Source organism: Procambarus clarkii, chromosome 1 (assembly GCF_040958095.1).
Source record: "Procambarus clarkii isolate CNS0578487 chromosome 1, FALCON_Pclarkii_2.0, whole genome shotgun sequence".
NCBI classification, from domain to species: Eukaryota; Metazoa; Arthropoda; class Malacostraca; order Decapoda; family Cambaridae; genus Procambarus; species Procambarus clarkii.
The window spans coordinates 26,510,140-26,522,273 of NC_091150.1; positions in this window are offsets into that span (position 1 = coordinate 26,510,140).

The window sequence follows — 12,134 nt, forward strand, 5'->3', positions numbered from 1 at the left end:
CACAGTGACTCACACACTGACACACATCCATAGACACAAACTGTGATAAGGGAGACCATCTGAGGGGACACAGATGGCCTCCTGGACCCACAGGGTCCATATCCACAGGCTCAGATCAATATTTAAATATACATATATATTTATATATATAAAATTTTTAAAGAAAATACACACACATATATATATATATATATATAAATATATATATATATATATATATATATATATATATATATATATATATATATATATACAATAAATATATATATAATACAATATATATATATATAATATATATAATAATATATATATATACAATAAATATATAAACAATAAGTAAATACATGACGAACTAAAAATCGAATCATAACACTTATTAAATGAATGAAAATATAATAAAAAATAATAAATTGAATAAAAAAAATAAAAAAATGTCAATGACACATAAAGGAATAAAAATATTTTATTCATAATTATTATAATACAATATATAATACAATATTTAAATATAATATATATATATTATAAATATATTTATATATATATATAAATATATATATATATATATATATATATATATATATATATATATATATATATATATATATATATATATATATATATATATATATATGTCGTACCTATTAGCCAGAACTCACTTCTCAGCCTACTATGCAAGGCCCGATTGGCCTAATAAGCCACGTTTTCATGAATTAATGGTTTTTCAACTACCTAACCTACCTAACCTAACCTAACCTAACTTTTTCGGCTACCTAACCTAACCTAACCTATACAGATAGGTTAGGTTAGGTTAGGTTAGGTAGGGTTGATTAGGTTCAGTCATATATCTACGTTGATTTTAACTCCAATAAAAAAAAATTGTCCTCAAACATAATGAAATAGGTAGCTTTATCATTTCATAAGAAAAAAATTAGAGAAAATATATTAATTAAGGAAAACTTGGCTTATTAGGCAAATCGGGCCTTGCATAGTAGGCTGAGAAGTGCGTTCTGGCTACTAGGTGCGACATATATATATATATATATATATATATATATATATATGTCGTACCTAGTAGCCAGAACGCACTTCTCAGCCTACTATTCAAGGCCCGATTTGCCTAATAAGCCAAGTTTTCATGAATTAATGTTTTTTCGTCTACCTAACCTACCTAACCTAACCTAACCTAGCTTTTTTTGGCTACCTAACCTTACCTTACCTATAAATATAGGTTAGGTTAGGTTAGGTAGGGTTGGTTAGGTTCGGTCATATATCTACGTTAATTTTAACTCCAATAAAAACAAATTGACCTCATACATAGAGAAAAGGGTTGCTTTATCATTTCATAAGAAAAAAATTATAGTAAATATATTAATTCAGGAAAACTTGGCTTATTAGGCAAATCGGGTCTTGAATAGTAGGCTGAGAAGTGAGTTCTGGCTACTAGGTACGACATATATATATATATATATATATATATATATATATATGTCGTACCTAGTAGCCAGAACGCACTTCTCAGCCTACTATGCAAGGCCCGATTTGTCTATTAAGCCAAGTTTTCATGAATTAATTGTTTTTCGACTCCCTAACTTACCTAACCTAACCTAACCTAACTTTTTCGGCTACCTAACCTAACCTAACCTATAAAGATAGGTTAGGTTAGGTTAGGTAGGGTTGGTTAGGTTCGATCATATATCTACGTTAATTTTAACTCCAATAAACAAAAATTGACCTCATACATAATGAAATGGGTAGCTTTATCATTTCATAAGAAAAATATTAGAGAAAATATATTAATTCAAGAAAACTTGGCTTATTAGGCAAATCGGGCCTTGCATAGTAGGCCAAAAAGTGCGTTCTGGCTACTAGGTACGACATATATATATATATATATATATATATATATATATATATATATATATATATATATATATATATATATATATTTATATATATATATATATAGATTTTTTTAAACCTAGAAAGGGTATCACCTCTAGTGCAAGTGTAGGGACCCATAGCCTTGGAGAAGAAAATAAAGAGTACTCAGAGAAGACCTTGTGGATCCTCACTGACCACCTTGATACTTTCTTCTCTTCTCTAATATATATATATATATATATATATATATATATATATATATATATATATATATATATATATATATATATATATATATATATATATATATATATATATATATATATATATATATATATAACAATATATGGCTTGGGAACAAGATTGAATGGTCCCCAAGCCAATATGCAATTGAAAACTCCACACCCATGAAGGATTCGAACCCAGACAGCCAGGAGAGCTCTTCATCCCAAAGAGGGGGGAACAGGGGCAGTGGTGCAGGTGAAACAGGGATGAAGAGGGGGAACAGGGGGAGAGGTGCAGGTGGAACTGGGATGAAGAGGGGGAACAGGGGGAGAAGTGCAGGTGAAAAAGGAATGAAGAGGGGGAACAGGGGGAGTGGTGCAGGTGAAACTGGGATGAAGAAGGGGAACAGGGGGAGAGGTGCAGGTGAAACTGGGATGAAGAGGGGGAACAGGGGGAGAGGTGCAGGTGAAAGAAGGATGAAGAGGGGGAACAGGGGGAGTGGTGCAGGCGAAAAAGGGATGAAGAGGGGGAACAGGGGAAGAGGTGCAGGTGAAAGAGGGATGAAGAGGGGGAACAGGGGGAGAGGTTCAGGTGAAAGAGGGATGAAGAGGGGGGAACAAGGGGAGTTGTACAGGTGAAAAAGGGATGAAATGGAGGTGAAGGAGGTGCAGGAAGGGAGGCAGAGAGTGTGATGTAGGAGGGAGGGAGGACGATGGGAAGGGATGGCGGCGGGAGGGAAGACTACATGATGGGTAAGAAGGGAAGGTGAGTGAACGAAGGGAAGGACTAGCAACGGGAGGGAGGAAAAACAGAGGGAAGGGCGAGAGTGAGAAGCGGCGGAAGACATGAGAACGAAGGGATGGATCTGCGGCGAGAGGGAAGACGATGGGAAGGGCGGGATGGGAGAGGGGCGGGAGTGGGAAGGGCAAAAGGATAGAGGATGAGCAGGTTTATGAGAGGGAGGAGAAGGTGCCAGAACGAAAGGAGGGAGTTTGGTAGTAAAATAGGAGAGGGAGTGGGTAGGGTGTTGATAGATGCTTATGATAAATGGATAGATTAATGGAAAATTTATATAGGTAGATAGATGGATGGATACATTGATTGCTAAATATATATATTGACGGATAGACGTATTCATAGATGAGTTGATGGACGGAAAGACAGATGACTATATGGATGGATAGAAAGATGAGTTGATGGACGGATACATGGATAGATAGATGTATATAATGATAAATGGTTGGTTTAATGGGAAGATAGATTGATGGATTGACAGATATAAGTAGATAGATAGATGGATACATTGATGGATACATTTGTGCTAGGTGAACAGTCGAATCAGGCTAAAGAATATCTTTCGATTTGCTATTGCTTCAACCGGGATTCGATCGGGGACCATTAGGATTATAACCATCGAACTCTCTCTATTTAGACGCTACGCCTCCAGTTTGTGTGTGTGTGTGTGTGTGTGTGTGTGTGTGTGTGTGTGTGTGTGTGTATGTGTGTGTGTGTGTGTACTCACCTAGTTGTACTCACCTAGTTGTGTTTGCGGGGGTTGAGCTCTGGCTTTTTGGTCCCGCCTCTCAACCGTCAATCAACATGTGTACAGATTCCTGAGCCTATCGGGCTCTGTCATATCTACACTTGAAACTGTGTATGGAGTCAGCCTCCACCACATCACCCCCTAATGCATTCCATTTGTCAACCACTCTGACACTAAAAAAGTTCTTTCTAATATCTCTGTGGCTCATTTGGGCACTCAGTTTCCACCTGTGTCCCCTTGTGCGTGTTCCCCTTGTGTTACATAGACTGTCTTTATCTACCCTATCAATCCCCTTCAGAATCTTGAATGTGGTGATCATGTCCCCCCTAACTCTTCTGTCTTCCAGCGAAGTGAGGTTTAATTCCCGTAGTCTCTCCTCGTAGCTCATACCTCTCAGCTCGGGTACTAGTCTGGTGGCAAACCTTTGAACCTTTTCCAGTTTAGTCTTATCCTTGACTAGATATGGACTCCATGCTGGGGCTGCATACTCCAGGATTGGCCTGACATATGTGGTATACAAAGTTCTGAATGATTCTTTACACAAGTTTCTGAATGCCGTTCGTATGTTGGCCAGCCTGGCATATGCCGCAAATGTTATCCGCTTGATATGTGCTGCAGGAGACAGGTCTGGCGTGATATCAACCCCCAAGTCTTTTTCCTTCTCTGACTCCTGAAGAATTTCCTCTCCCAGATGATACCTTGTATCTGGCCTCCTGCTCCCTACACCTATCTTCATTACATTACATTTGGTTGGGTTAAACTCTAACAACCACATGTTCGACCATTCCTTCAGCTTGTCTACGTCTTCTTGAAGCCTCAAACAGTCCTCTTCTGTTTTAATCCTTCTCATAATTTTAGCATCGTCCGCAAACATTGAGAGAAATGAATCGATACCCTCCGGGAGATCATTTACATATATCAGAAACAAGATAGGACCGAGTACAGAGCCCTGTGGGACTCCACTGGTGACTTCACGCCAATCGGAGGTCTCACCCCTCACCGTAACTCCCTGCTTCCTATTGCTTAGATACTCCCTTATCCACTGGAGCACCTTACCAGATACACCTGCCTGTCTCTCCAGCTTATGTACCAGCCTCTTATGCGGTACTGTGTCAAAGGCTTTTCGACAATCCAAGAAAATGCAGTCCGCCCAGCATTTGTATATGTGTATGTTTGTGTGTGTGTTAGTTAGAGAGAAATAGATGTAGTAGATATAAAAGAGGATAAATACATTTATTTGATAGGCGGGGTCCAAGAGCTAATAACTCGATTCTGCAGATACATATAGTAAATATAAGGATAAAACACACACACACACACACACACACACACACACACACACACACACACACACTAGTTGATAATGGACTGTTTTGTGTTCGTATCCATGTGTACTATTGTCATGACCGACAGACACGTGAAGCTATATGTGTTTATGTGTACCTGTAATTAAACTGACATGTGTACGGTAATTATCTGTATGTGTCCATTTTAAAGGTACATATTAGTGAATGTTTATTTATGTAAGTTGATTGACATATGTACGTATGCGCGCGTTTAGTGTTACTGTAATTTATATGGTTAACATGTATACGTTTGAATGACATAGTTTCCCATTATTGTCACGTTTTTTGTTACTGTTTCGCTGTTCACTCTCACTCTCTGACCCCCGTCGACTAATTGTGCTCACGTGTGTTTGTTCAAGGTACGGTAACCATTGGCTTTTTACCCAATAATTTACAACTATTTGCAAACAAACATTTCTAAAGAACATCTATGTTTCTGATAAATATTCTTTTTCCTAACATACAAGTAAATCACACAGTACCTAACCTCAGTCAGAAACACTTTTCTTACTATCTCTCACAACGTCTTTTGCATATATATCCTATCTTAATAAATTTATAATTGAAATTCATAACTGGCAACCCTCTTCCAGCGCCTTAAAGGCCACCAAACATCATTCTTTTCCATTAACCTCTCCCAAATTATCTTTTGCACCAGTACACACACTAGGGGGCTTTATAACTGAGTGGACAGCGCTCTCGACTCGTAATCCTAGTGTCAAAGTTCGATCCCCCGGTGATGGCGCCAACGAAAATCAGCAGAGTTTCATTCATTCATGATGCTCCTCTTACCTAGCAGTACATAGGTACTTGGGCATTAGACACCTGTTACGGGCTGCTTCCTGGGTGTGTGTATGTGGAATTTTTTTTTATTAGCTAGTAAAAATTGATTGATTCACAGTTGAGAGGCGGGCCGAAAGAGCAGAGCTCAACCCTCGCAAGAACAACTAGGTGAACACAACAAGATAAATAATAACTAACCAAGATCTCGTATAATCTACTACATACGCTACCACCTCCCCCAGTACCTCCCCACCTCCCCCCACTCCCTAAATCACTCTACCTAAGTCATTAAAAATATAAAACAAATCAATTAATACACAAAAAATACTAACTATAAATAAAGGAACCAAATTTTAAACATACAGCGACTCCAGCGTGGTCTAGTCGGAGGAGAACGTGTTCTCATCTGGATAGATTGCGATCGAGCCTGTCGGAACGGTTGTGTAACTGCAGGGCACAAATATTTGTGTGTGTCCCCTCCTGTAGCTGCCTCTGTTTCGACAGGTTCCCTGGATAGCTGGAATTGGCCTGGCCCTAGGAAAGTGGGGAAGGGGTGAAATCCGTTGGGCCCACGGATGGATACCTTGGATCCATAGACCTAGGGTAGGTCTAATCACCTGGGATTCGAACCCACGGTGGGAATAAGGGAGGAGATTTGGGGGAGGAGGGGACACAAATGGTTCCTGGAACCAAACCTCACATAAATCCGGACACTCACACACACACACACACACACACACCCTTATCCGAACATTCACAGGGACACTCACACACACACATCCATAGACTGTCATAAGGGAGACCATCTGAGGGGAAACAGATGGCCTCCTGAAACCACAGATGTAACCGGACACATAATCATCCGGACACTCACAGGGACACCCACACTCACCCGGACACTCACAGTGTCTCACACACTGACACACATCCATAGACACAAACTGTGATAAGGGAGACCATCTGAGGGGACACAGATGGCCTCCTGAAACCACAGATGTAACCGGACACATAATCATCCGGACACTCACAGGGACACCCACACTCACCCGGACACTCACAGTGACTCACACACTGACACACATCCATAGACACAAACTGTGATAAGGGAGACCATCTGAGGGGACACAGATGGCCTCCTGGACCCACAGGATCCATATCCACAGGCTCAGATCAATATTTAAATATACATATATATTTATATATATAAAATTTTTAAAGAAAATACACACACATATATATATATATATATATATATATATATATATATATATATATATATATATATATATATATATATATACAATAAATATATATATAATACAATATATATATATATATATAATATATATAATAATATATATATATACAATAAATATATAAACAATAAGTAAATACATGACGAACTAAAAATCGAATCATAACACTTATTAAATGAATGAAAATATAATAAAAAATAATAAATTGAATAAAAAAAATAAAAAAATGTCAATGACACATAAAGGAATAAAAATATTTTATTCATAATTATTATAATACAATATATAATACAATATTTAAATATAATATATATATATTATAAATATATTTATATATATATATATAAATATATATATATATATATATATATATATATATATATATATATATATAGATATATATATATATGTATATATATATATGTCGTACCTAATAGCCAGAACGCACTTTTCAGCCTACTATTCAAGGCCCGATTTGCCTAATAAGCCAAGTTTTCATGAATTAATGTTTTTTCGTCTACCTAACCTACCTAACCTAACCTAACCTAGCTTTTTTTGGCTACCTAACCTAACCTTACCTATAAATATAGGTTAGGTTAGGTTAGGTAGGGTTGGTTAGGTTCGGTCATATATCTACGTTAATTTTAACTCCAATAAAAAAAAATTGACCTCATACATAGAGAAAAGGGTTGCTTTATCATTTCATAAGAAAAAAATTATAGTAAATATATTAATTCAGGAAAACTTGGCTTATTAGGCAAATCGGGCCTTGAATAGTAGGCTGAAAAGTGCGTTCTGGCTATTAGGTACGACATATATATATATATATGTCGTACCTATTAGCCAGAACTCACTTCTCAGCCTACTATGCAAGGCCCGATTGGCCTAATAAGCCACGTTTTCATGAATTAATGGTTTTTCAACTACCTAACCTACCTAACCTAACCTAACCTAACTTTTTCGGCTACCTAACCTAACCTAACCTATACAGATAGGTTAGGTTAGGTTAGGTTAGGTAGGGTTGATTAGGTTCAGTCATATATCTACGTTGATTTTAACTCCAATATAAAAAAATTGTCCTCAAACATAATGAAATAGGTAGCTTTATCATTTCATTAGAAAAAAATTAGAGAAAATATATTAATTAAGGAAAACTTGGCTTATTAGGCAAATCGGGCCTTGCATAGTAGGCTGAGAAGTGCGTTCTGGCTACTAGGTGCGACATATATATATATATATATATATATATATATATATATATATATATATATATATATATATATATATATATATTTATATATATATATATAGATTTTTTTAAACCTAGAAAGGGTATCACCTCTAGTGCAAGTGTAGGGACCCATAGCCTTGGAGAAGAAAATAAAGAGTACTCAGAGAAGACCTTGTGGATCCTCACTGACCACCTTGATACTTTCTTCTCTTCTCTAATATATATATATATATATATATATATATATATATATATATATATATATATATATATATATATATATATATATATATATATATATATATATAACAATATATGGCTTGGGAACAAGATTGAATGGTCCCCAAGCCAATATGCAATTGAAAACTCCACACCCATGAAGGATTCGAACCCAGACAGCCAGGAGAGCTCTTCATCCCAAAGAGGGGGGGAACAGGGGCAGTGGTGCAGGTGAAACAGGGATGAAGAGGGGGAACAGGGGGAGAGGTGCAGGTGGAACTGGGATGAAGAGGGGGAACAGGGGGAGAGGTGCAGGTGAAAAAGGAATGAAGAGGGGGAACAGGGGGAGTGGTGCAGGTGAAACTGGGATGAAGAAGGGGAACAGGGGGAGAGGTGCAGGTGAAACTGGGATGAAGAGGGGGAACAGGGGGAGAGGTGCAGGTGAAAGAAGGATGAAGAGGGGGAACAGGGGGAGTGGTGCAGGCGAAAAAGGGATGAAGAGGGGGAACAGGGGAAGAGGTGCAGGTGAAAGAGGGATGAAGAGGGGGAACAGGGGGAGAGGTTCAGGTGAAAGAGGGATGAAGAGGGGGGAACAAGGGGAGTTGTACAGGTGAAAAAGGGATGAAATGGAGGTGAAGGAGGTGCAGGAAGGGGGGCAGAGAGTGTGATGTAGGAGGGAGGGAGGACGATGGGAAGGGATGGCGGCGGGAGGGAAGACTACATGATGGGTAAGAAGGGAAGGTGAGTGAACGAAGGGAAGGACTAGCAACGGGAGGGAGGAAAAACAGAGGGAAGGGCGAGAGTGAGAAGCGGCGGAAGACATGAGAACGAAGGGATGGATCTGCGGCGATAGGGAAGACGATGGGAAGGGCGGGATGGGAGAGGGGCGGGAGTGGGAAGGGCAAAAGGATGGAGGATGAGCAGGTTTATGAGAGGGAGGAGAAGGTGCCAGAACGAAAGGAGGGAGTTTGGTAGTAAAATAGGAGAGGGAGTGGGGAGGGTGTTGATAGATGCTTATGATAAATAGATAGATTAATGGAAAATTTATATAGGTAGATAGATGGATGGATACATTGATTGCTAAATATATATATTGACGGATAGACGTATTCATAGATGAGTTGATGGACGGAAAGACAGATGACTATATGGATGGATAGAAAGATGAGTTGATGGACGGATACATGGATAGATAGATGTATATAATGATAAATGGTTGGTTTAATGGGAAGATAGATTGATGGATTGACAGATATAAGTAGATAGATAGATGGATACATTGATGGATACATTTGTGCTAGGTGAACAGTCGAATCAGGCTAAAGAATATCTTTCGATTTGCTATTGCATCAACCGGGATTCGATCGGGGACCATTAGGATTATAACCATCGAACTCTCTCTATTTAGACGCTACGCCTCCAGTTTGTGTGTGTGTGTGTGTGTGTGTATGTGTGTGTGTGTGTGTACTCACCTAGTTGTACTCACCTAGTTGTGTTTGCGGGGGTTGAGCTCTGGCTTTTTGGTCCCGCCTCTCAACCGTCAATCAACATGTGTACAGATTCCTGAGCCTATCGGGCTCTGTCATATCTACACTTGAAACTGTGTATGGAGTCAGCCTCCACCACATCACCCCCTAATGCATTCCATTTGTCAACCACTCTGACACTAAAAAAGTTCTTTCTAATATCTCTGTGGCTCATTTGGGCACTCAGTTTCCACCTGTGTCCCCTTGTGCGTGTTCCCCTTGTGTTAAATAGACTGTCTTTATCTACCCTATCAATCCCCTTCAGAATCTTGAATGTGGTGATCATGTCCCCCCTAACTCTTCTGTCTTCCAGCGAAGTGAGGTTTAATTCCCGTAGTCTCTCCTCGTAGCTCATACCTCTCAGCTCGGGTACTATTCTGGTGGCAAACCTTTGAACCTTTTCCAGTTTAGTCTTATCCTTGACTAGATATGGACTCCATGCTGGGGCTGCATACTCCAGGATTGGCCTGACATATGTGGTATACAAAGTTCTGAATGATTCTTTACACAAGTTTCTGAATGCCGTTCGTATGTTGGCCAGCCTGGCATATGCCGCAAATGTTATCCGCTTGATATGTGCTGCAGGAGACAGGTCTGGCGTGATATCAACCCCCAAGTCTTTTTCCTTCTCTGACTCCTGAAGAATTTCCTCTCCCAGATGATACCTTATATCTGGCCTCCTGCTCCCTACACCTATCTTCATTACATTACATTTGGTTGGGTTAAACTCTAACAACCACATGTTCGACCATTCCTTCAGCTTGTCTACGTCTTCTTGAAGCCTCAAACAGTCCTCTTCTGTTTTAATCCTTCTCATAATTTTAGCATCGTCCGCAAACATTGAGAGAAATGAATCGATACCCTCCGGGAGATCATTTACATATATCAGAAACAAGATAGGACCGAGTACAGAGCCCTGTGGGACTCCACTGGTGACTTCACGCCAATCGGAGGTCTCACCCCTCACCGTAACTCCCTGCTTCCTATTGCTTAGATACTCCCTTATCCACTGGAGCACCTTACCAGATACACCTGCCTGTCTCTCCAGCTTATGTACCAGCCTCTTATGCGGTACTGTGTCAAAGGCTTTTCGACAATCCAAGAAAATGCAGTCCGCCCAGCATTTGTATATGTGTATGTTTGTGTGTGTGTTAGTTAGAGAGAAATAGATGTAGTAGATATAAAAGAGGATAAATACATTTATTTGATAGGCGGGGTCCAAGAGCTAATAACTCGATTCTGCAGATACATATAGTAAATATAAGGATAAAACACACACACACACACACACACACACACACACACACACACACACACACACACACTAGTTGATAATGGACTGTTTTGTGTTCGTATCCATGTGTACTATTGTCATGACCGACAGACACGTGAAGCTATATGTGTTTATGTGTACCTGTAATTAAACTGACATGTGTACGGTAATTATCTGTATGTGTCCATTTTAAAGGTACATATTAGTGAATGTTTATTTATGTAAGTTGATTGACATATGTACGTATGCGCGCGTTTAGTGTTACTGTAAATTATATGGTTAACATGTATACGTTTGAATGACATAGTTTCCCATTATTGTCACATTTTTTGTTACTGTTTCGCTGTTCACTCTCACTCTCTGACCCCCGTCGACTAATTGTGCTCACGTGTGTTTGTTCAAGGTACGGTAACCATTGGCTTTTTACCCAATAATTTACAACTATTTGCAAACAAACATTTCTAAAGAACATCTATGTTTCTGATAAATATTCTTTTTCCTAACATACAAGTAAATCACACAGTACCTAACCTCAGTCAGAAACACTTTTCTTACTATCTCTCACAACGTCTTTTGCATATATATCCTATCTTAATAAATTTATAGTTGAAATTCATAACTGGCAACCCTCTTCCAGCGCCTTAAAGGCCACCAAACATCATTCTTTTCCATTAACCTCTCCCAAATTATCTTTTGCACCAGTACACACACTAGGGGGCTTTATAACTGAGTGGACAGCGCTCTCGACTCGTAATCCTAGTGTCAAAGTTCGATCCCCCGGTGATGGCGCCAACGAAAATCAGCAGAGTTTCATTCATTCATGATGCTCCTCTTACCTAGCAGTACAT